The sequence below is a fragment of the Coturnix japonica genome, chromosome 5 (genome assembly GCF_001577835.2).
Source record: "Coturnix japonica isolate 7356 chromosome 5, Coturnix japonica 2.1, whole genome shotgun sequence".
Lineage (NCBI taxonomy): Eukaryota > Metazoa > Chordata > Aves > Galliformes > Phasianidae > Coturnix > Coturnix japonica.
The window spans coordinates 6,531,381-6,543,536 of NC_029520.1; the positions used below are offsets into that span (position 1 = coordinate 6,531,381).

Here is a 12,156-nt window from a genome sequence, read left to right on the forward strand (position 1 = left end):
CTCTTTGCTCGCAGCAGAGGACGCCGTCGCTGAGAGCGCACCGAACTCTGCGGGGCCGGAGCTGCGCCGCGTGCAGGTGGGTAACGGCGGGGGGGATGTGGAAGAATGTCGGCATCACCCCTCCCTGCTCCGGCTTCCCCCAGCCGAGCGTTGCGCCCACCCCATCCCTGGATCCCTCCGTGGGCAGAGTCTGACGCCTTCCGTTCCTCGAGGAAAGCGACGCGACCGGGGCACAGCATCTCGCCGTGCAGGGACACGGTCGGCGGGTTCTGACCTCGAGCGGCTCGGGGGGGGGTTGGGGGCGGCGGCGAGGCGGGCGCTGCCAGACGGGGGGGTGGGGGCGGCTCCGCGGCCCGGCCCCCGCCCAGCCCGGCCGGCAGCGAGGCTCGTGGGGAGCGCCACCGTCGAGCCCTGTCGCCCGCTACAGGTAGGCACGGCCCAGGGGGAGCAGCGGGGGGGTGAGGGCGTTATCTGCACGGCCTCGAGCTCACGGAGGCAGGTGTGTGTGTGTGTGTGCCCCTCGACTTTTGCGGAGGAATTTTTTGTACGGGAGCCTGGTCGAGGCTGGGGGGGGAGGTGGTCGCGGCTTGGGATGGAGGGGCCGAGGGTGCCTGGGCGGAAGGCTGAGAGGCAGAGGGAAGCGGTGGGCAGGGGCTGCAAGTTCAGCCGTCTCTCTATCTGCGCTGCCGTCTCTCTGCCAGCGAGAGGCGGGGGAGCCGCAGGTGGAAGCGCTTCTTAAGGGCTCCTCCGGGGAGAGAAAGCCGCGGGGTGTCGGAGCGTTGCTCCGCACACCTGCGTTCGTAGGCTTCACTCCTCTGCAAGGGAGTCGCAAACCTCCCCGCTGGGAGCGGTCTGCACGAGAGCGCGTTCTGCTGTTGGAAGTTTTCACTTCTTTGCTTTGTGCCTCACCCTTCTCTCCTTTGCTGCGCTCTTGGCTCTGTTTGACTGTGCTCAGAACGACCTGCCTTGTTTGAGGGAGCCTCTGCCGGGAAGAAAAAATAAAAGCCCTCAAAAACAAATGCTATCTTTGTTTAAAGCTATTTGTGGCTCAAGGTTGTGACTTAGCTGTGGAATTGCATGGCTCGTCTTTGCTTGTACTGAAAGCGCAATAATGCATTAAAATAATCAAAGCTGTGAAATAGTAAGGCTCAAATGCCTTTTAACCCTCTTAAAGTCTTCTACATCAGCTCCAGTGGTCAGCAACACTCCAGCTCCCTCCGTGGGAAACTGGGAGCTCCTCCGCAGCCGCTGGCACAGATGGAGTAGGAGACGGCGAGATGGGTTAAAATAGGAATTGTTTGTACTGTTTAAAAGTTGCAGCTAATGAAGCAGAGTGCCTGCCGGTCAATTCCTGGCTTTGTTGCTGGATACCACTGTGGGAGTCGTCAGGCTTTGGTGGGAAGCTAGCAGGTCCTCAGCACGTTTGAAATGCAGTAAGTGTCGAAAAGAAACCTGCATAGATTTCGTAGCTAGGAGCTGAAGTTTCAGCTGTCTTCTGGATGCAGTTATTTTGCAGGACATAAACTTTTCTTGTCTTTTCTATACTAAGAATACAACGACTCCAGTTAGACTCAGAAATCAAATGAGAGCACAAACCACAGGGGAGCAGTGGAGGCACTGATGCTCAGTTCCTTGCAGCAGCAGCAGGAGGGGGTTAGCCAGAACCCAGTTAGGAAAAGCACTCCCAAATCCGTAGGAGGAGGTAAAATGGCCTCAGAGCTTCGCTCAATTGTGGCAGGACTTTTTTGAATCCCACATTCGATTGTCTGTGTGTGTCTGTGATCTTACACTTGATAATATAGGCATAACCCAGGCATTTGCAGTGATTTCCTCCTAAGTCTGAAAGTTTAGAAGAATTAAGTTGGAAAAAGTAGTAGCTGATTTGGTGACCAGGCTTGAAGCAATCTTTTGCTTTTCCTGGTATTTTATGGAGAACTAGAACTAAATCCCACAAAGATGTTGCTGAGAAATTTGGCCATCCAACAGATCCTTTGCATTGATTCTGACTAGCTCTTCTAATGGTCCTTTCTTATCCCATAGCACTCATGCTTTCCCTTGCTGTTAGGTGCAGAGTAGATAATCCTTACGTTTCCTGGGTTGGTTTTGCTCTCCTGCCCCCCATTTCAGCTCTTCTTCTCCCTGTGTTTGCACTTTTCTGTTTCTTGGCTGAGGCTGAGCTGGATCTTTCTACTTTCCTTCAGCTCAAGAATTCCTCAGGTGCTGTAACCTCTGGGTTACTTCTTAGCTGCACTACTCAGAGCTAACCCCCGTATTTCCCTGCAGCCCCTTCCATTTTTCTTCTCCACCTCTCTCTTCTTCCTCAGCTGTGCTGCATGTGGAGGAAGGATGTGGCTTCATCCCTTGAGGATGTGCCTTGGGCATCTGGTGAGTGTCAGGTGTCTGGGATGGGGACACGGTGCTCCTTCAACAGCTCTGTCAAGAGCTGTCCAAAGAAGAGAAAGTGAATTATGCAAGAGACTCCAGCTGCTCGATCAAGTTTCTTTCTTAAGTTTCATCAGCAGACTTCAATTTCATTGCTTTGGAGGTCAGCCTTTTGTGTTAGGGAGCCTGATGAGCATTTGCTGTGTGACAGAACTGCAAGTTTCTAGAGGAGCCCCGCAGAGCCCCAGCATGACGTAGGTGTTCCCATCAAACTACTTTTCCATTAATTAAAAAAGTAGGCACCCTAGATAGTGTGAACTCTTTGATGAGGACATTAGAGGCAAGTTGCTTATCTTCAGAATTTTAGTTCCTTTTTTAGCTGTTATTTTTTACACGTGGGTTATTCACATCTCTCATCTATCTGGAAAACCTCTGCTGTAACCTACAGGATCATCATTGCTCCATTTTCTAACTTCTCAATCTCATTCTAATCAAGAATGTAAATACATGCATAGTGATTTGCATGTCATTAACTTCAGGAAAACTGTCATGCTAAGAATCAGGGGTTTGGTTTTTTTTTAATCTAATTTTCTTGCCTGTCTGATAAGTAGCACCTGAAATTCACAAACAAAGATGTCTGAAAATATAAGCTACTTTCCACACTTCACTCTTCCTATATTTTTCACTTCAATCTGAGGAAAAAAAATCATTTAAAAATACGGTTATGGGGATTTTTATAAACCAGTTTCTCTCTTAAGTCTTCAATAAGATGCTTTGCAGGTTTGTGAAGGAGTACAGCCAAGGAAAAATATATTTTAAAATGAAAAATCTAGCATGCTGTGTAGTTACACACAACTTGGTAGCACGGATTTCCTTGTGATCATTTGTGTATGCAGTGTTTAATGTAGCCTACAGATTTCAAAGGAAGATCCTAGACAGGTTTGTGCTGATTTCGAGGAATTCTGGGAGACCAGGGGAAGCTGAATGTTGTCATAAGTGGGCCCTGGACTTCAGTTTCCACAGCACAGAGCTATGTGCAGACACTGACAGTTCAGGCTGCTGAGCTCTGCATGGAGCAGTCCATAGATGAGGCTGTAATGCAGGCAATCTGCCAACAGTTTACATAGTTGTTTTTACTTGATGTCAGAGATGCTGAGAATAAAAATTCAGGGGATTCTTGCTTGATTTTGGAAGTAATAGCCACAGAAATCTGGAGGAGCTGAGTTTGACCCTTTATGCCATCTTTAAGAATAAGCAGATGTGATTTAATTCACTTTAAAAACCTGAGATGTGAAATGGGCCTTTGCTATGCATCGTTTGTGCAGAATTCAGGTCTTGTTTTAATAGGCTGCCATCAAGCCAGAGAGCCTGTAAGCGAGCATGAGGTTACTTTGGATCAAAATGCCATGATGTATAAGGGCCATCCCCATCTGAAAGGACTCATGCCCTTTTAAAACAGGATTATCATTAGGACTGCAAATGCAGTGCTTATACTCTTGATAGAAATGCATATGCCGGACCCTTCTGAAGCAAAAAGAAATTGCTAGCGTTCGTAATGATCCATTATAGCAGCTTTAACATGCCTCTTCTTTCAGGAAGGATGGGAAAACAGTGTACAGTATTTTGCTACAAAGAAAGACCTACTTTTAAACCGATGAGATAAAATATGAGGCAAATTGTGGATCAGATTTAAGTTCAAATTCTATTTGAAGAAACGTTTTAATCTTCTTTGCTATGTCACATTTAGCATATGGTTTTGTGTGAAGCTTTAGATACAGTAGTTGTATTTCATGCCCAGCGTCTCTTCAAAACAAATTTCTGTAGTGGAAGTGAATGGTTTATCTTTCACTTAAATACCCAAACTCTATTTGGATGTCAGGAGAAAACCAGATGGGCTATTCTGTCTTTTTGTGCTCGTGTTCTTGAGTTTGTTCTTGCGTGTAGGGTCTGTTGTAGCGTTGGGGGAGACGGGAGTTGTTCTCAGCAGGGGGAGTGCTGCCGGGGTCTCTATAGGTATGCATGGCTGAGCAATAGGATGCTTAATGAGGGGATGATGAATGAAGAAAGGAGTGCCGTGCCAAAGCTTTCTTATAGGCAACCATAAACAATCGCTGGTTTGTTTTGAGATAATGGCCGTAATGTTCAGGGTCTATGGCGTCTTTCTACTTAAACTGATATTGAGTTCTTATGCAAAGGACTACCTTTAGATTCTGAATGTCTCTGATTTTGGTAAAAGTTAAGCGTAGCTATGCACGTAGTTTTTCCATTGCAATTTCAGGTTCACAGTGTTTGCCTGCTTTTTATTAATTCAGTTCTACTGAGAAAATGGAGCAAGTACTTCACAAAATTTGATATATGTAATGAGGATGCTGTCATTAAGGAAACAGAGTTTTGGGACTGAAGTCCATTTGATTGCAAACAAAGGAGTTTGTCTGAGTATGTGTTGAAAGTAAACTTCAGAATAAAGTTAAATAGTGTTTTTGTGTTCAACGTTGAGGCTGTGAAGCTATGATGCAGGTTGTGCCAGCAATGCAAGCTTTACATTGAACACTTAATCACCAGAGGATAACAGAGAATACGTTCAGCAGACCTTATTCTGATTACAAAGATACTCTTCCTTTAATTTGTGCTAACACTGCAGCATAAATATTTTATATCCTCCAACCATTCCACCATCATGACTCATATCTGGGGATGTGAGGAGAGGCTTTGGATCTTGAGTAGTCTGTGACTTCTGCAGAGCAGCCTTCCACATTGTTGAGTCTCATCTGAGGAGACACGTTTCTGTGTCATGTGCAGCAGCTGCCAACCTCTCCTGTCCTGGGCTGGCTGGAATGGAGCCCAGCTGGAGTATGGAGTGGAAACAGAGTAGGGGAAGAAAAGGAACAGAGGCGTCTGATGTTGAAGGAGAGAAATGATGGAGAGCGAACTATTGTAGCTAAGTTGCTGCATGATGTTAATTATAACCAAGAAAAAAGTTTGAGCGTAGTGTGGGAAATGTGGGTAAAAATAATTTGAAAAAGTTAGAAAAAGTCCTTAAAACATCACCTATTTTATCAGCCTGGTAAAAGAAATAGTTAAAATGAATGTCTCTACTTCCCAACTCTGCAAGAAATGTAAAATACTTTCCCAGCCTTAACTAGACCACTCATACATTCTTTTGGTTCCATCATTTCTGATCTGACATTCAGTTACTTCATGAGCTGTGAAGGTCCAAGGTACAGCTGAAGGTCTCTGTTGTTGATGGAAGTGTAAGGGACTTGGAGAACATTGCTCCTTATCGAGGAACATCCCCAGAGCCTGCTTTAAGAACTCTGAACCAGTCCTTTTAGTATACTGCTCAAGGGGTCACTGGTAGTATATGACATGTTGGGCTCAAACTAATTTTTAACAAAAATGGAAGTCATAACCAAGCTAGTTATATAATGAAAAGCATGTAGGAATTTACTGGGTACAAAAGGTGCTTTTGTTTTTAAAAAAGTCAATGCTTAGATCCCAGCAACCTATTTTAAAAGAAGAGCTGATGGCAGAAACTGTGATGTGCAGTTGGCTGTTAGTGATATACGTTGACATTCCCTATGTATATATTTTGAAAGTGGCTTTTCCAGTCAAGGGGAATAATGTGAACATGTTGCAGTTGAATTAACATTGTAGGAGTGTGTTTCAAATTGGTGTATGCTGATATTTTCCCAGACTCCCACTATTTCCAAATGTTTTACTGACCGCTGTAATAGATGAGGGAGCTTTTCATATAAGCTAAAAGAACACGTGGAGTTCTTCTAGCATGTTGCTGCTCTTAGTAAGATATAAACATGCAGGATTCCCCTCTGAGACTGCCCCAGCGCTGCCAAGTGTCCACGGTGCTTCTCGCCTCCTCTACCTGCACTAATGGGAAGGGGCTCTCAAAGGACCTGGCCTGATGGCAAATAGGGCATGACAAAAGCCCTGTCACTTGCCAGTGCTTCGATGCTAGCAGTAAATGTTGAACTGGCAGATGACTCTTTTAGACCAGCTGATTTCCAATTAGCCTCCCTTTACAGCATGCATCCACTGTGCAAGCTCAGTAATTTGACCCATTAATTTAGTCTAGCGTGTATACGTATCTGCAACCATTATTACTGAAAACAGACTTCTACATACATTATATGTGATTGTAGTTGCAACAAAACATTACATCTCTCTTAAATATCTATCCAATTAGAAAATGTGCTCATAGAACATGACTTCGGTGTAGTATATTGTTATTGCTTTTGTTACTGTACATTGCTATAATCAGATGGCAGAATGATTCTACCATCAGTGCAGTGGACTGTACAATTTCTGTCTTCTCAAGGAAATATTAAGATAGAATTTTCTGAAGCATACTGTAGCCTGAAAAACAAAAACAAGATGATGATACTCTTTCCTACTACCAATAGCCACATAAATATATATATATATATTTCACACAAAGTCTTTTCCTAGGACAAAAAAAAAAAAACACAAGGAAAAATGTGACTACTGATCAATTAAATTTTTAAAGCTTTATCCTTTTTCTGTTTTTCAGTGAGAAAACCTCTGTTTTAAGTCTCTGGCTGGAACTGTTGTGGAAGCTACTAGGAGCTTTATAGAAAAGTTGGTGTGCAACAGAAGAGGGTGCACATTTAGCTCAGTAACTGTCCTCTCTTATAATCTGCTGATATCCTGTTTGGTTTATATCTGAAATAGTTGAGAACATTAAAAAGAAATGACAATGTTTTTTGGTAGACCTGTCCACTTCTGGTGATTACAGCTTTACATAAGAATATGGTTCACAACAGCACAGTGTGTATACTGAGGGCAGCTGAGAGGAGGCATCTGGACAAGGACTTTCAAGTGCAGAGTGACATGTCTGCTTTTGTGCTTAGCCTACTATTGCAAGGGAGTAGCTTATGGGGCTTTACTGCTTCAAAATATTGCTTTAAACTAAGGCTTGGTTCAGTTTTATCAGATTTCAGTGACCTAAGTGCCTTCTGTTTCAAGTGCAGTGAATAGTCTTTCTGAAAGGTGCCATGGCTCAGCTATCTCTGCAGGGCAAGCATCCCTCTTTTGTCTTTTCTACAGTGGGTCTAAAACCCATCGAGGAAGTCATTAGTCTGCAGAAATTTCATGCTTCTCCTATTTCTTGCTTCCAGCCCTGCTGTGGCTTCACCAGTTCCCCTGCCCATGCACTGAGAACCATCAGGAGAAGCAGCCTACAGACTTGCAAATTGCCCCACCACCCTGAGTGTGAGGTAAGGCTATGCGGCAGAGAGACGACCAACACATGGACTGTGAGAGGAGGGATCTCTAGGCCAGGACTGAATGCTCATGTTGAGTGAGCACTGAGTAGTGCTGTAGTGCCACTTTCTTAATCCTGGTGATGACTCTGAGATGCCCAGGCATTGTCTTCTGTGTAGCTACAGCTACACGGGGACATGCACAGTGACAGTGGCACCTGGAGGCTTGTTACAGCTCCCACTGGATTGATGGCTGCTGCAGGCCATCTCTGGAATTTGTCCTCTGAGGTCTTGTCAGGGTGTTATCTGTGCTTTGTGAACACTGTGAGCACTACCTGCAAAACTGAACCTGACCTACCATTTTCCACCTGATGAAAATGCATTATGGAAGAAAATCATGCTTATATTTAGTCTTCCTGCTGTGCAAACCAGAAAATTTGCTTCACCTTGCCATCAGCATAGCATTTACCTGATAGAAAAAAAATCCCTAAATAAATATTTGGAAATGTTATAATGGAAGGACTAGCTTTTAACACATTCTTGTGAGGCTTCCCTCACATGAGGCTTTATATTGACAGGGAGGTTGTAAAACTCTGTGGCATTAAACTCATCCTTTTATCTACTCCTTTTGTGCAAATCCCTGTTAGCTGTTGAACCAGATGGGACAAAAGACATAGCAGTAGGTAGGCTGGACATAGCAGTTTAACAATGTGCCAGGCTCTCTGCATTTATAGCAGAAAATGTTTTTGTAGAGTTTGTTCATATTCATTGTCTCATATTCAGAGTAACGTAATATTACATACTATAAAAAAAAGTGAATTTTTCTATTTATTACATGCATGTTTATTCATGCATAGGGTTACGTAATTTTAAATTTCAAACTGAAAATGATAATACACAGAGGTCCTCAGAAATCCACATTTCCTTACTGATTATCTGTAAGTGTAACGTGGTCTCAAAATGTATTGTCTTATTTATAATATTAATTTATGTTGCACACCACTGTAACCATTAACCCAAGCCATGCTTCCACAATATTGTTGTAGACTATTTTATTCTCCTCTTGTCCTATCCAGCTCACTGTTCTTACAAAATTGCCATATCACTGCATCTGAATTGTCGATGAAGTTACTGATCAGTGTTTCTAGAACTCTGCAGTTGGTCAAATCTTGCTTTGAAAGCTTTTAATCTTTATTTTCCTGCTTGAACTAAGAGGCAGTTTTTGATTATAAGTTTGAAAACATTGGATTATTATTATTTTTCTCCTAAGCAGTTTATCATAGTTTAATTTCTCAGTAAGTAGCTACAAGTAATATATTGAAAGGTTGTAGGCTGGAAGTCTCACATATACAGGCTTGTAAATGTGCCATTTGGAAAGGCATTGGTTCAACTGGTCACCAAAAGAGTGAGCAGATCGCTTGTTTTCTAGACTTAATTGACATGCCATTGACATGAAGATGGTGGCTTCAGATTTCTGTGTAAATATTGTATCATTCGCTGAGTAATGAGACAGTTCTGTGATCATAGAATCAGATTCAAAGATGGAAAACAACATGAAAATAAAGCTCAGGATGAGAATGGATGAAAATAAGCTCAATTCCTGCTTTAGACAAGCTTTTATTTTCCACCAAATCTACAGAATTCCATCCATGGGAGAGTTTGTGTCCCATTAGGCACTTCTGTCTGGTGCAGAAGCTCCCAATTTCTGAAATATCTTAAGTTTGTGTGTGCCTGAGCTGTTTTGGTTTAACTCACAGATAAATTTTAACAGTTTCTCACAAACTGTGTACAAGTGTTGCAGTTACAGTTGCAAATACGTAGAAGAATGTTTGTGTTGCAGTAGCACCTAGAGGTGTTAAACAGGTGGCAGCTTGTCCTGGTGTTGGGTGTGTAGAGAACATTGGTTTTGCCTTGAAAATTGCCTGGCTTAAATTTAAAAAGGAGAAAAACCTCCAAATCTACCGTACTATGAAAAGTATTCACTATCTACAGTCCTGCTGTAATGAAATCTGTGCCTAATCTTGTCAGTTCAAAGCATTATAGTGCCATTTTTAAAAGGAATTAATACATTTACAAGAGATGCTTGAGGATTACTGTGTTTGTAGAAAACCAGTCCTGTAGCTTTCCAAGTAAGCTCATTAGGGACCAGTAAATATTGGAGGCAATTTGCTGCAGAAACAAAATGTTGTGTTTCCTTTGTGGTTATCATGTAAACTTGATACTTCTGCTTTGTGTCAGTCTTGTGAGGCTGGTGCAGTAGATATCATGCCTTGTACTGGATCTCTGTGCGTAAACACTACTTTGTTGATACTTATATTTTTCAGAGTTCTTAAGGTGACTGTAATTTTTTTGCCACTAGACATCTATAAGAACAAGGAAGAGATCTGTTGGCAAACACCCAGGTCTACTTTATCTTTCTTTGGGGGCAGAGGTTTCTCAGGTCATGATGGAATGTGTTGCCCAAGGTTCAGCCAGTGAGGTCTCCTAAATAACATTGTTAAGGTGATCTATTCTTTGTAAAATGCTTTAGTTACTGTAAAGAGAAGAGAGTGCAGTGGCTTACAAAGTGCTGCTTCTAGTTTCTTGAACAGGTTGAATACATGTTTCAAAACCAGGAAAAATGAAACTGTATGTAAGCTGTTGACAGCTACGCAGATTGAGAACCTTTCCCCTCTTGTTGTGCATTCCAAGCCACAGTTATGGCAAAATCAGGCATCACTAAGGTACAAATATTTTTCTGTAGTACGTTTAAGTTAGATTTTACTTTGTCTTATCAAAACCTTTCGCTTCTCCTTTGTCCCTTGCCAAGAAAAATTCTTTAACCTCTCTTTGTTTCTCATTTACTGGTTTGCATTTCAGAGTTGCTGTTGAGACTGTCATTAGAAATGTCATTGGTGGGCATGTAATAAGGAAAGTGTAACCTACCAAAGGCTTCAGTAAAAGGTTTCTCCCTCTCTCAACATAAATTTTACAGGCAGTTAAATGTAGGGGCTGTAAAACCTTCAATCTGGGCAAGTATGGGAAAGAGTAGGGCAGAACAGCTGTGGTTCTGCACTGGGTACATATGGAAAGAGAACTCATGGTAAAGGAGATCAAGTTATATGTGTTGGAAATTATAATATACCTCGAGTTTGACAGCAGTTTAGACAAAACCTCTTTCCATACATTTGAATCATTAATTAATGACGTCACAGGGGTGTAAACAGCACAGTTTAAAGCAGTAACTCTGAACTCTTAAGTTCTTGAGGTTATAGCCTGCCTGCTCAGCAGCTCTCCCATAAGCAGCTTGGATGTTCCCATAGTAGATATACTTTGGGGGGAAAGGAAAGGGGCATGGTAAGTCTTTAGTATACCTTTCCTGTAATCTGTCTGTTTTATTTTCAGTTGCCTAGGGAAATGTGAATGAAACATAGTTCAGTCCCAGATGTCTGCATTTCAGCTGTGCTGCAGAAGGCAGGATTGCATATTGTATTTTAATATATGTTCTAATTTTAAAGGATACTATTTTTAATGTTGAGAGTTCTACACTGTGCAGGGCATCATCAAGGTCCTGAGTACACGACTGAGGGCTTTTCAGCTATATAAAAACTTGGTCTGACAGTTCTTTAACACTGTATATCTCTGTGTCTCTTGAAAGACAGAATGGAGTTGGACAAGATACAAAGGCATAAGAGGCCATGACTTCAGTTTGGAGAGGAGAAGGGAGAGGGAGAAATGAGGTTTCGAAAGTCATGAAGTCAGTGGATTTATATGTGTGTGGAACTGTTTTTCATTGAATTCTGCAACAGGAGAGCTAAAACTGGATATTTCTAGTTAAAACTAGTACCTTGGTTTAAAAGCGATGAAAGAAAATTCATTTTGTACAATGGATAATGAACTTTAAAAAACAGGTGCCACAGGCAGGTGTGGGAACAGACAGTACCACTAGATTCAAAACGGGATTAGAGAAATTTGTGAACTTGAATTCCCTGCACAGATGCTAACTGGACTTGACAAGGATATGCCCATCATCATCCCTCCTACAATTCTGGAAGCTGAGGAAGCCAGAGAGAGAAGTTGACAGTAGGTAACCAGGTTGAGCTTCCTCTTGTCATCATCAGAGGTAGGATGCTGGTGTTAATAATCATTGGTCTGACTGTAGTTTAATATGATTTTAAATAATTAATGGATTAATGTTTGCCTCTAAATATGGTTGTATTCTCAATACAGAAGACAGAGAATGAATGTCCTAGAGAGGTCGTTCTCTAGGTAGGATGTATTAAGCCAGAAGTACTGGATCAGATATGACACACATCTCATAGACAAGATAATTTACCAACTGGGCATGCATTCCAAGGTGCTTTGGAGTCATTCGGACTCTTATGGGGCAGAAAACTGCCCCATATCTGATGACCTAGACCTTGCATGCTGTGCTTGTAAAAATCTGTACCAGGGGAGGTAACCCACTGTTTGTTTAATGGCTGCTATGATGGCATCATTGCTAGGAAAATGTTTCCCATGCAGTCCATCTTTCATCAGCCTGAACAGATGGAAGTCA

The 12,156-nt window shown here is 42.4% G+C and overlaps 1 protein-coding gene across 6 annotated transcripts in view; it reads left to right on the forward strand.

Moving 5' to 3' along the window:
- Nucleotides 1-342: 342 nt before the first annotated feature.
- SHANK2 (SH3 and multiple ankyrin repeat domains 2) overlaps nucleotides 343-12,156 on the forward strand; it is a 325,477-nt gene continuing 313,663 nt past the window's right edge. For all 6 annotated transcript variants that reach the window (XM_032444759.1, XM_032444760.1, XM_032444761.1 and 3 more), the window contains exons 1-2: nucleotides 343-427; nucleotides 7,536-7,634. The gene's annotated coding sequence lies outside the window, so the exon portion shown is untranslated. The remainder of the gene's footprint in view (nucleotides 428-7,535; nucleotides 7,635-12,156) is intronic.